The sequence below is a fragment of the Saimiri boliviensis genome, chromosome 5 (assembly GCF_048565385.1).
Source record: "Saimiri boliviensis isolate mSaiBol1 chromosome 5, mSaiBol1.pri, whole genome shotgun sequence".
Lineage (NCBI taxonomy): Eukaryota > Metazoa > Chordata > Mammalia > Primates > Cebidae > Saimiri > Saimiri boliviensis.
In genome coordinates, this window is record NC_133453.1 from 148,040,347 (window position 1) to 148,053,683 (window position 13,337).

General features: G+C 39.7%; 1 long non-coding RNA gene across 50 annotated transcripts in view; it reads left to right on the forward strand.

Annotated features, from left to right (window-relative positions):
- LOC141584675 (uncharacterized) overlaps positions 1-13,337 on the forward strand; it is a 287,268-nt gene that overhangs the window by 243,186 nt on the left and 30,745 nt on the right. For 45 of the 50 annotated variants that reach the window (XR_012517873.1, XR_012517882.1, XR_012517868.1 and 42 more), the window contains 4 exons: positions 677-774; positions 919-1,010; positions 3,447-3,586; positions 6,067-6,199. This is a non-coding gene — a long non-coding RNA (uncharacterized LOC141584675). The remainder of the gene's footprint in view (positions 1-676; positions 775-918; positions 1,011-3,446; positions 3,587-6,066; positions 6,200-13,337) is intronic. The other 5 variants (XR_012517890.1, XR_012517896.1, XR_012517877.1 and 2 more) reach the window with 5 other exon arrangements.

Sequence of the window (13,337 nt, forward strand, 5' to 3'; positions counted from 1 at the left end):
ACAGTTACCTTTCCACATATGTTGTATTTTGTTATCTGGAGTTTACTCATGCCCCCTCATTTTCTTTCTTTGCTTTACAAAGCCTGGGGAACTTTGTGCTCCAGCAGCAACAGGGAGCAGATCAGGAGCCTGCATAGACATCCCTGTGTGCCTCTTGCACAAGTACAGACTGCCCAGTGACTGTGGTCACTTCCTCCAGACTGTCCCATCAAACCTGGGAACACAGCAGGCACTGCTGAGTTCAGAGCCTCTTTTTTGGGTCTGCCTGGCTAGCAGCTACCAATCTTCCCTCTGGGGCCCATTGGAGAATCCAGTTCTTTTGTACAAAGATCGAGTTAGTTCAGCAGTCATTCTGCTTGCTGACCAATGACACAATGACTACAAACCTTGCTTGTTATAATTCCTTCTTGTTTTTTGTTTTGGCATGCAAAGGCTTTTAACATTTATGTATAGATTTATTTTTTTGGCATCATCTACAACCAAACATGTTTTTGTATTATGTATTTTCTATTGTGCCTTTCATCCTACTTTTAACAATCCATTTATAATCATTTTTCAGCGTATCTTTTCAATTATTTTCACCTTTTCATTCGTTACTCTTTATTAAATTAAATGAGAATTTCACTTTTATTAGGAAAGACAGATATTACACATTCTCTATTTTATCATTTTCCAGAAAAGTTCTCTAAAATAGCTCTAGTTGAAAAGAAGTGAACAGAGATTTTTCTGGAAACCACAAGACAAAATATGCTGAAAATATGATGAAAAAGAGATGTGAGTATTACTACTATATAATTTAGTTTGTTCTGGTTTGGAAATGTTAAAAATTATTAATTTTTATAGACACAACATTGAGAGACCATTTTTCTGGATAGGCATTTTGTTAGTATGTATGTTTGTTTTTCTCTTACCCCAAAGTTAGAAACATTGGCTGGACTTTCTGATCCATTCCAAGTAGTTCTTCTAAAAGTATTCATGACATATCTCTGTACAGATGGCTTATAATATAGGTGTGTATTATTTTCCTACTCTTTGATAACTGAATATTAAAAGCATCTTTAGTTTTCAATTTTCAAACACCACTCAGAAGATGTGTACATATATGTTAGGCAGCACATAATTTTATAGAGGATAAAATATATTAGAATATCTAGTAAAAATGGTGTGGTAGAAAGGGAGTTGAAACATGTTTATTTTATCCGCTATAAATATTTTTTAAAAGCTTTTTGTGCATATGACTTTTAGATGATCAGAACCTTTTGTATTACTCTTAAACCACTATATGCATGGGGGTCACAGGAGTACAGCACAGACAAGTCTTCATATTTTCTGATGCTTTCTTTCAAAGGAGATTCAGAAAAGATAACCAAAATTAAATGTAGGTAGAAGAGCTGCCCTTGGGAACTCAGGGGACAGGCATCGGGCCTAGAATGGCATGGACGAGGGAGGCCTCCAGGAGGAGGAACGTGTGAGGAGATGCTGGAGAGTGAGAAGCAGTGAGTCCAGGAAGCAGGGGAGGGAAAGAGAAGAGGAAACAGTGTGTCCGTGGCACAGGCCAGGGCATGAGAAGAGTGGTGGATTGGAAGGACCACTGGGATGAAAACTACATGAGGAGGCAAGAACAGGAAGGAAGGGCCAGCGATGGAGGGACTGTCCAAGGAAGGGAGGACTGCTCCCTGTGGACTGCTGTTATTTAGCAATTCTCAACTGGAGGTAGAAGAGCTGCTTCTTGGGGGAAGAATGGAATACCTCCGTTTCTTTTTAGAAATGTTTCGCAGTCCATGAAGTACGCTTCTTAGGAAGACTGAATGAATGATGATGGCCCCTGCCCACTGGGAGATCCTTGGGTATTAGCAGGAGGATTGGGTCTCAGGAGGAGGGAGGATTGAGAGGGACAGAGAGGATCCCCAGGCCAGATGACTGGCCTGCTCAGGGACCTCATGCTCTTCTGTGCCGCCATTGCGCAGACCTCCCACCTCACCCCAAGTACAGGTTTCTGTCCCTTCAGTCATTTTGCAGGTATAGGTGGTCAGAATATTCAGTGTGGCTCACTTACGCTCAAGTTTTCATATGTGCCTCACCCAAATATGGGAGGCAGAAAGTAGCCCCACAGCACGTGCTGATGAGGGGTTCTCAAAGCTGCTCAGAGAGCTAGCCTGAGGCCAGATGCACAGGGAAGGCCAATAAGAGGCCTGAGGTTCTGGCACGAGGAGGTGAGTGGTGGGCGGTGGGCTGCCTTTACAGACGTTTCTTGGTAGACATGAGCATGTTTACCTATTTCTGTCTGGATGTCCTCCTCCATGTTCTTTGATGTTCTCATACAAACCTAATGATTTTCTAAGACCGTGACAGATATTTTAACATCATTCTTTCTGTCACATTTGCCTCTTTCCATCCTGTATCTACAATTAACTAAATTTTGTATTGTCAGATTATTGATAAAACATTTGCATAGTTGTTTTCATTCACATATAATAATTGTGAATATTTATGGGTTACAATGTATTCAGATTTTATCTGCCCATTATGTATCCATCGCTATAATGTCACACAGAATAATTACACCGCCCCATAGAAAACCCCTATAATTCATATTCACCCTTCCTCTCTGCCAAGCCCCTTGTAACCACCAATCTTTTTACTACCTTTATACATTTGTGTTTTCTGGAGTGTTCTGTAAATGGAATTCCAGAGTATTTTGCCGTTTCCAACTTGCTTTTTTCACTTAACAATACACATTTTATATGGGCGAAATATAACTCCATCATTGTTTAAGTATTCATTACCCTAAAAACAAAGGAGTTGAGCTAATCTTCATGTGTTTCTTGGATATAATTATAGCATTTTTGGAGAAATGTACATTTAAGTAATTAGCCATTTTTAATTTAGATATTTGACATTACTGAGTTAAACCTATTTTTATATATACTGAATAATAGATCCTTATGTGGCGAGGAAAGATTTTCTCCTGTTCATTGCTTTGTCTTTTTACTTTTTGATGATATACTTTGAATCACAGAAGATTTTTATTCTGATGAAGATCAATTTATCTATTTATTATTCTGTCCCTTATACATTATGTGTCACATGTTAGAAAACATTGTTTAATAATCTAATGTCATGAAAATAGGTTTCTGTGTTATCTTCTATGGTTCAGGCCCATCTAGAACTTACATTAAGATATATAATTAATTTGGGTCAATCATGTATTTGGTATGAGAGAGGAGTCCAACTGGAATATAGATATTTACTTGTCCCAGCAACATTTGTTAAAAAATACTTAATTTTGTCTCATTGAAATGACGTGGCAAACTTGAAAATCAGTTGCTCATGAAGGTGTTAATTTTTGGACACTCAATTTTATTGTATTGATGTATATGTCTATCTTTATACTAGTGCCACAAACCTCATATTTTTCTTTTACTTTTTTCTTTTTGTTTTGCAAGAAGGCCTTACTTTCTCACCCAGGCAAGAGTACAGTGGCATGATGATGCCTCACCGCAGCCTCCAACTCCTGGACTCAAGAGATCCTCCCAGATCAGCTTCCTGAGTATGAGGAACTACAAGTGTGTGTCACCAAGCCTGGGTAATTTTTTCTTTTTTGAGACAGGGTCTCGTTCTGTAGCCAGGTTGAAGTGCATTGGTGCAATCTCGGCTCACTGTACTTTGTCTCCTGGGTTCAAGTGATTCTTGTGCCTCAGTCTCCCAAGTAGTTGGGATTACAGGCATGTTCCACCACACTCAGCTAGTTTTGGTAGAGATGGGATTTCACCATATTGGCCAGGATGATCTCAGTCTCCTCACTTCATGATCCACCTGCCCACCTCAGCCTCCCAAAGTGCTAGGATTATGGGTGTGAACCACCGTGTCCAGCCACCTGGCTCATTTTTAAAAACTTTTTGGTTTTTGAGACAGTTTCACTCTGTCACCCAGGCTGGAGTGCAGCGGTGTGACCTCCGCTCACTGCAACCTCCACCTGCTGGGTTCAAGCGATTCTCATGCCTCAACCTCCCAAGTAGCTGGGATTACAGGCATGCACCACCACATCCAGCTAATTTTGTTTTTTTTCTTTTTTTTAAGACGGAGTTTCGCTCTTTTTACCCAGGCTGGAGTGCAATGATGCGATCTCGGCTCACCGCAACCTCCGCCTCCCGTGTTCAGGCAGTTCTCCTGCCTCAGCCTCCTGAGTAGCTGGGATTACAGGCACGCGCCACCATGCCCAGCTAGTTTTTTTGTATTTTTAGTAGAGACGCGGTTTCACCATGTTGACCAGGATGGTCTCGATCTGTCGATCTCGTGATCCACCCGCCTCGGCCTCCCAAAGTGCTGTGATTACAGGCTTGAGCCACCGCGCCCAGCCTAATTTTGTATTTTTAGTAGAGATGGTGTTTCACCAAGTTGGTTGGGCTGGTATCAAACTCCTGACCTCAAGTTATCTGGCCTCCTGAGCCTCCCAAAGTGTTGGGATTACAGGCGTAAGCCACTGCACCCGCCAAAAACTTTTCTGTAGAAAAGGATCTCGCTGTATTGCACAGGCTGGTCTCAAACTCTTAACCTCAAGCAATCCTCTCGCTTCAGCCTCCTGAGTAGCTCTGATTAAAAGCACAAACCACTGCACCCAGATAGTACCACTAACATGTTATTACTGTTGCCTTGTAATTATTTTACAATCATAAAGTGTGCATTTACTATGCAGACTTTGTTGTTCTTTGTCAAGATTAATGTATTTTTTCTGAATCTATTTCATTTACATATCAATTTTAGAATCAACATGCAAATTGAGGCAAAAAATTCATTTAGAATTTTGATAGGGACTGCATTAAGTCTGTAGATCCATTTGGAAAATAGTGCCATCTTGGCAATATTAAGCCTTTCAGTCAGTGAATATAAAATGTCTTTTCATTTATTTAGAATTTAATTATGTTTGTTCAATGAGTTTTATAGTTTTCAATGTACATATCTAACAATTGCTAATGTGTATAAATAAAATTGATTTCTCTATACTGACCATGTTTACTGCAACCTTGATGAACTCATTTTTTATTTCTAACTATATTTTGTTAGAACTCTTAGAATTATCCATGCCCAAGACCATGTAATTTGCATACTTAACTTTCTTTCTAATTCAGATTCTTCAAATTTATTTTTCTAGCCTATTTTTCCTAATTACACCCTCTAGTAAAATGTTAAAAATAAAAGTGGCAGGCCGGGCGCGGTGGCTCAAGCCTGTAATCCCAGCACATTGGGAGGCCGAGGCGGGTGGATCACGAGGTCGAGAGATCGAGACCATCCTGGTCAACATGGTGAAACCCTGCCTCTACTAAAAGTACAAAAGAAAATTAGCTGGGCATGGTGGTGCATGCCTGTAATCCCAGCTACTCAGGAGGCTGAGGAAGGAGAATTGCCTGAACCCAGGAGGCGGAGGTTGCGGTGAGCCGAGATCACGCCATTGCACTCCAGCCTGGGTAACAAGAGCGAAAACTCCGTCTCAAAACAAAATAATAAAAAAAATAAATAAAGACAGAAATAAATAAATAAAGACAGATATAAATAAATAAATAAAAGTGGCAAGAGTGGACAACTTTCAAGTAAGTTATGATATGTGAATTATTTGATTGTCTTTAAGGTGAAGAAAGTTACTGTCTACATCTAACTTGCTATATATTTTTATGATAAGTTGATTTTGCATTAAGCAAGTGTTTATTCTTCTTTTTTGAGATTATCTTGTGGATTTCGTCCTTTATTTTATTAATATAGTGCATGAATACTAATTTCTTTTGTATGTTCAACCAAATTTGTGTTACTTATGTAAATATCCTTGGTCATACTGTATAATTCTTTTTACATGTTACTGATTTGTTTTACTCATGTTTTTTAAAGATTTTAATATCTATATTCATAATACACATCAATTTATAATCTGTTCTTCAAATATCCTTATTAAATTTCTATTTGAGATCAGGGTAAATTTGTCTCATACACTGAGAAGTGCTGTCTTCTCCAATTTGTGTCATTTTTAATTTTTTTGAACTGTTGGTAATAGATTGGTATGTAATTTTTTAAAAGGTTTGATTGTATGCACCAGTGAATCCTAGCAACAAACACATGAACTTGGAAGGGGATCCTTTTCCAACTGAACCTTCACTTGAGAGCCCAGCCCTGGCCATCATCTATTATGGATTCCCAGCCCAGAGAAACTGTGAGTAATGTGTGTGGTTTTGAGGCACTAAGTATGTGGTAATGCAGAAACTAGTAAGTAGTACACCAGATAGTAAATGTAATGTGGCATCCTGGATTGGATCCTAGAACCAAAGGAGCACATTACTGCAAAGCCTAGTACAATGTGTTAGAAATCTGTACTTCAGTTAACATTTTTGCACCACATACAACTTCTTTGTTTTCCTAATGATACTATGGTTATATTAGATGTTAACATTCCAGATATCTGAGAGAGGTATAAAATTCTCTGTACTATCTGTGAGTATTTCTGTATATCTAAAGTTGTTTCAAATAGTAAAATGTGTAGACGTTATTTTGGCACAAAAAAAACAAAGCATAGGCAATAACCACATGTACAGGAAATGAATGGTTGTGTAAGGAGGAAAGAGCATCCCATCATTGTGAACACAGGCGCACCTGCTTCAGCAAGACAACCCTGAGCTCCAGGGTCTCTAGTCATATTTTATCATTGCCATCAGGCTGCACACTCCCCACTCACCAACTGGAGTGTTAGTAACCACATCTTCAAAGATAGGTGCTCGTGCCTCATATTCCAGACAGCCACAGTTTCAGACTCTATTTTGAAGTGAATCTGTAGGATAGACTAAAAACTTACTGAAAGCCATGACTGCAGGATATCAGAATCCAATATTAAGAAATGTCTACTCAGTGTTTCAACTTCCTCCTGGTTTAGTCTTGGTAGAGTACCAATGTCCAGGAATTTAGCCATTTCTTCCTGGTTTACTGGTTTATGTTCATAGAGCTGTTTGTAGTAATCTCTGATGATAGTTTGTATTTCTGTGGAATCAGTAATGATATCCCCTTTACCTAAAGTACAATTTGTAAAAAGTCAGTGACAGGAAATATAAACTGTATTTCTGCATTCAGGAGGGTGTTTTCTATATGCAACTATTTCTTGTTTTACATGCTCAAAAGGCAGATATACCTTCAAGTCTTTGAGAAAACTGTGAAAATTATTATTTTCACTCTACAGAGTGAATCATGAATTACTTGGAACCCTGTAGCCTGTTGACATTGATATCATAGGATTATATTGTCCCTTGCCAAACCCAAAAGCTGCGAAGTCAATATCATCATGGTCGCAGGTGAACTGGCTACAAAAAAAAAAGTTTCAAAATATGCTAATTGAGGCCAGTCCCTGCTTACAAAGACACAAGGTTTTTGGCAGGTGAAATAATATGTTGATATGGTTAGGCTTTGTGTCCTTACCCAAGTCTCACCTTGAATGGTAATCCTCAGGTGTTTAGGTAGAGACCCAGTGGGAAGTGATTGGATTGTGGGGACAGTTCGTCCATGCTGTTCTCATGATAGTGAATTCTCAAGAGATCTGATGGTTTTATAAATGGTTTTCCCTTTGCTGACACACTCTTGGTTGTGGGCTCCCTCACGCCCTCCCCTCCCCACCTCCACCCACTCTCTCTCTCTCTCTGTCTCCTTCCCTCCTTCCCTCACTCACTGATCTGCTGCCATGTAAGATGTGCCTGTTTTCCCTTCCACCATGATTGCAAGTTTCTGGAGGCCTTCCCAGCCGTGTGGAACTGTGAGTCCGTTAAATCTCTTTTAAGTTGCCTAGTCTCAGATACGTCTTTATAGCAGTTTGAAAACAGACTAATACGTGTATGTTGTATACAGGTGGTGAAAACTAGATAGAAAAAACAAAAAGGTAAGCCATAGAAAACATATGTTAAACCCTCCATGCCATGATCTAAGAGATGGACATGGGCTGAATGAGGATTGTGCATATGTGTTGGCTAAAGAAAGAATCCCACTGCAGGCAGGACCATCCCCAACCTGCCACCAACAGGTGGCACTTCACAGACCACAGCAATCTGATGGACAGCACCAGGGTAGTGTCCAGGAAACATACTTTAAAAGCCCACAGAGTCATGTGAATGCATCCTCCAATCCATAGAGCTCCACAAAATCAGCATGATTCCTTTTAAAGTCTGCAATCATATGGTATTTTCTCCACATGAAACCAAAAGTTTCTGTGAGAAAACTAGTTTACACTTAGAGTCTGGAGTGAGAGGTACAGCTGACCTGGGCCATGCTTCTCATGTCTGAGATCAAAATAACGGTGATTTTGGTGCTGTTATTTGACCATATGGGAACCCTTAACTTTTCCACACTCATCTACCTTCTCTCCGAGACATGAAGAGCCTCATTTGTGTTCCACATCTTAACACATGGAGAGTGATTTTATCTGTTTTAAATGGAGACATGTTAATACTTAAATGACTTGGGAAATCTCCTTTTTTCTTCCCTTTGGTATGCCTATAAAAATCTGTCAGGATGTATACTGGAATAGTCTACCTTACCAAACTATGGATCACCAAAGAAAAGACCAGAGTGGCAGGCCATAAATGAGGAACAAGACATCTGGACAAGGAGTGGCCCCTCAAACTGGCAAATCAAAATCAATCAGGTCTGAGAGCTCAGACTTAACAGAAAAAAGCCAGTAGACACAAAATTGTACTGACATGATGCTACATGACACAGTGTGGTGCACCAAGTCCCCCCAAAAAACCTCCAAGAGCTTGGAAGATGTGATTTCCCACAGTATACGAAACCACGAGATTTCACACAGATCGGCCTGGCCGTAGCAGTTTTTAAAAATATGTAATTGCAAACAAGCCAAACTCTTTTTTTTTTCTTTCTTCTTTTTTTTTTTTTTGAGACGGAATTTCGCTCTTGTTACCCAGGCTGGAGTGCAATGGCGCAATCTCGGCTCACCGCAACCTCCGCCTCCTGGGTTCAGGCAATTCTCCTGCCTCAGCCTCCTGAGTAGCTCGGATTACAGGCACGTGCCACCATGCCCAGCACTTTTTTTGTATTTTTAGTAGACACAGGGTTTCACCATGTTGACCAGGATGGTCTTGATCTCTTGACCTCGTGATCCACCCGCCTCAGCCTCCCAAAGTGCTGGGATTACAGGCTTGAGCCACCGCACCCGGCGAAGCCAAACTCTTACATCACATCGTGAGGCAAGTCCCCAACACACTGCACACCGTAGCCTGATTAGAAGTTAGAGTTCTTCCTGGAGCCTAAAACTATGGGTGAATTTTTCATCATAATTCTGAATCATCAACTGTGTTTCTTCTTTACTCAATATATTCAAAAGGAAATGGGAAAACCAATTCCTACATCCAAGTACCTAAAAGTAGAGTTCAACAAAGTAGCAAGGGGGCACAGCAAAATGTTTTATGAGGACCGCAATGCATCCATATGTGCAGTGGCTCATCATGAGGTGACTTGTAAGTTCATCAGCCTCATGATTTAAAACATAAATAGAAATGAGGATATGGAGATACACATAAATATTATATGATGGGAAACTGAGTTTAGAATGAAGCTTACAAAGACCGTTACTCATATTTCTAAAATTATGGCAGGAATTATCAATATAAAGCTTTTTCTAAGTCTTTTTTTTTCTTTAGCTTTTATTTTAGTTTCAGGAATACATGTGCAGTTTGCTACCTGAAGAAATTGCATGTCACTGGGGTGTGTTGTACAAATGATTTCATCACCAAGCTATCAGCATAATACTCAACAGCTGGATTAGTTTTTTGACCATCACCCTCCTCCTATCATCCCTGCTTAACTCGGGGGTGGGTGTCTGTTGTTCCCATCCTTGAGCCATGTGTACTCAATAAGTCTTTAAAATCTAACACTTCAAGGAAAGCTTCCAGTAGCTCTTTATAATTGTATCTTCCTCCTTAATGGATTTTTAAAAACTTCTTTACACTTAAAACAGACAGGAACACAGCCATGATGATTGAACACTGAGAAGTGGGCAGTCACGGAGAAAACTAGCGTATTCCATTCATGCTCTTGTGCACACAGTCATGTCTTTTCTCAGAGAGGCATCTTGAATCTGACACTGTTGGCCACAAGAGAGTCCTAATGAGGTTGTCCTCATGTACAATGACATAAACTTGGTCTAAAAACCTCCCATGGACATCTTCAGCTGATAGCATCATCATCAAAACCTGCAGAAGGGATGTCAGGAGGTTGGAAAGATAACCTCACAGAGACTAGCATAGGAATCCCATCGGAAATGCAGCATCACCAGTGCTATTGATTGGTACAGATGATGATGATATAGGGTCAATTATTGGCAAGATGAGTTTGCCTCAGTGGGAGAAATTTTAGGAAAAAAAATATTTGCCCTTGTATTTTACCTATGTTTCATCTCATGAAATCGTAAGAATTATATCAGACAAATATACACATGTGTAGATGTTGAAGAGTTCAGCTCTTTTTGAAAAGTTCAGTTTATATGTATGTGGGAGGATTAGGATCATTTGATAAGGATATTCTAGATGTCAGCAACCCTCAAAGCAAGAAGAATGCTATTTTATGGGTACTTTTCTTCCAAATTGGTAGGTGGACATTTATTTTCTCAGTTATTACAGCAGTCAGTCTTTGAGTTTAACAGTCTACAGAGATAATTTCAGTGACCAATTTTTGTAAAAAGAAGTACTTATTTACTTTATTACAGTGTGTCATCATTTGACTTAATTTCACTTCATATAAAGAACAGCCCTATATTTCACACAAACTAGATAGTGGCGTTTAAGTAGTGAAGAAGAGAGGAGAAATGTTTCTCAAATGGCGGCTAGTGGAGGGATAGCAGTGGGTGGGGAGATTGGGGAAGGATAGCATTAGGAGAAATACCTAATGTAGGTGACGGGGGAGTGGAGGCAGCAAACCACCATGGCACGTGTATACTATGTAACAATTCTGCAAGATCTACACATCTACCCCAGAACTTAAAGGAAAATAAAAAATAAAAAAACAAGAATTTCTAGGGAAACAAATCGAGGTAAAAAGTTTCACTGGTTTCTTGTTTTGGTGATAATTTTGTTCTGCTCTTTTACATAGAAAGGTTTACTGGTTTTGTTTCTTTTTTGTTTTTTCTTTTTGAGACAGGGTCTCATTCTGTTACCCAGGCTGAGTTCAGTGGCATGACCACAGTTCACTGCAGTCTCAACGTCCCAGTACTCAAGCAGTCCTGCTGCCCCAGGCTTCTGAGTAGCTCGGACTACAGCTGCACACTATGACACCTAACTAATTTTTGTTGTTTTGTAGAGATGGGGTCTTACCTTGTTTCCCATACTGGTCTTGAACTCCTGGATGCAAGTGGTACTCCCCCAAAGTCGTGGGGTTATAGATGTGACCCCCATACCTTGCTTCTACTTTAGTTATTTCATAATGTAATGAGTTTATCAGCCACAACTAACAGGATAACATAGAAAAGGCAGGTTAGTGTTCACATGCGGTAGGTCATCTACTTAAACACATCATTTTCTTCATTTCTAAAAGCAGGCCATCCCTTCATCCTCAAGCTTGGTGCAAGATCACTCTCATGAACAACCTGTTGTTTTCCATTCAGGAATAAGATGAAAGGGTCAAGGCCAAGTTCATTCAAGTTACTTGGTTGTGCCTTTGCCTTTTGTTTATGTGCTGTTCCTGTAGTTCTGTTCACCAGGTTTTTATGGAGTAGTGACATCACAGCCCTGTCCGTGTGGATGCTGGCTTTCTCCCACCATTTTTTTTTTTTTTTTTTTTTTTGAGATGGCATGTCACTCTGTTGGCCAGTCTGGAGTGCAGTGGCTATCTTGGCTCACTGCAACCCCTGTCTCCTGGGCTCAAGCAATTCTCCTGCCCCAGCCTCCCAAGCAGCTGGGATTACAGGCATGTGCCACCATGCCCGGATTTAAAGAACAGTTGCATAGTCAATCCAGAGAGTTAATATATAGCTAACACAGAGTTTCTATTATTGTTAACTTCTTAATTAGCAGGGGGCATTTTTCATAATTAACACACCAGTAATACGCATTCTCATTCAGCGATATGCACATATTTACCAGATTTATTTTTTCTTTTTTTTAATTTAACGTCCAAATTCTGTTCCAGGATCTATTCCAGAATAACGTACTAATTTTTTTTCTTTTCTTTTCTTTTTTTTCTTTCTTTCTTTTTTTTTTTGAAATTAAGTCTCTGCCTGTCACAAGGGTGGAGTGTGATCTCAGCTCACGGCAACCTTTCCCACCGAGTTCAAGTGATTCTCCTGCCTCAGCCTCCTGAGTAGCTACAGGCACCTGCTAACACACCTGGCTAATTTTTTGTATTTTAGTTGACACGGGGTTTCACTATGTTGGCCAGGATGGTCTTGATCTCCTTACCTCATGATCTGCCCACCTCAGCCTCCCAGAGTGTTGGGATTGGAAGTACAAGCCACTGGACTCGGCCAACATATCACATTTTGATATCGAGTCTCCTTAGGCTTTCTTTGTCTGTGTCCGTTTCTCTGAATTTCCTTGTTTTTGATGACATTGACATCCTCTATTTGTGATTTCTATGATTATTTTTTCTTATAGTCAGACAGGAATTGTGGGTTTTGGGGGGGAAGACCACAGGAATTAGTGTAATACTGGTGACATTGTATCAGAATGCTGTATCACTATTGATACTAATTTAATCATCTAGATTAGGGAGTTTACGTCACTTTCTCCACTCCACTCTTTTTACCCCATTTCCATGCCGTATATTTTGAAGAAGATGTTACTATGCACAGCACATACGTCACAAGTGGAGAATTATGCTCTGCCTCCTTTGAGGTAGGACATCTACAAATATAATTTGTGTTTCGTTACTATAGGCAATTTACCTATTCTCCAGCATTTATTTTGTATTTATTTCATTGGAACATATGGAATATTATGCAAATAGTAAATATTTATTTCCACTATAATTAAACTAGTTTATTATATTGCTCAGATTGCTCTCGTGTTGTTCATTGGAAGGTCTTTCAGTCAGCTGCTTTACCACTTTGAAGTACCCACATTACTGCTGTTTGATTTTGTTTGTGTAGTTGGTTGTTTGGTTGTGTTGTTTTAACTTTTTCTTACTTTCTGGCACTATAAGGTGCTTAAACTTAATAGTGTTGATTTCCTGCCCAACCCTACCATTAACCATTTCTCCAAAAATCCCTAGTTCTTCTTTTGGTGAGTGGCATTAGAGACAAAGCTCTGAGCAGTGATGTTCTCGTTTCTACTAGGGATCTATTACTTTTGTGCTGTGTCATCTAACAA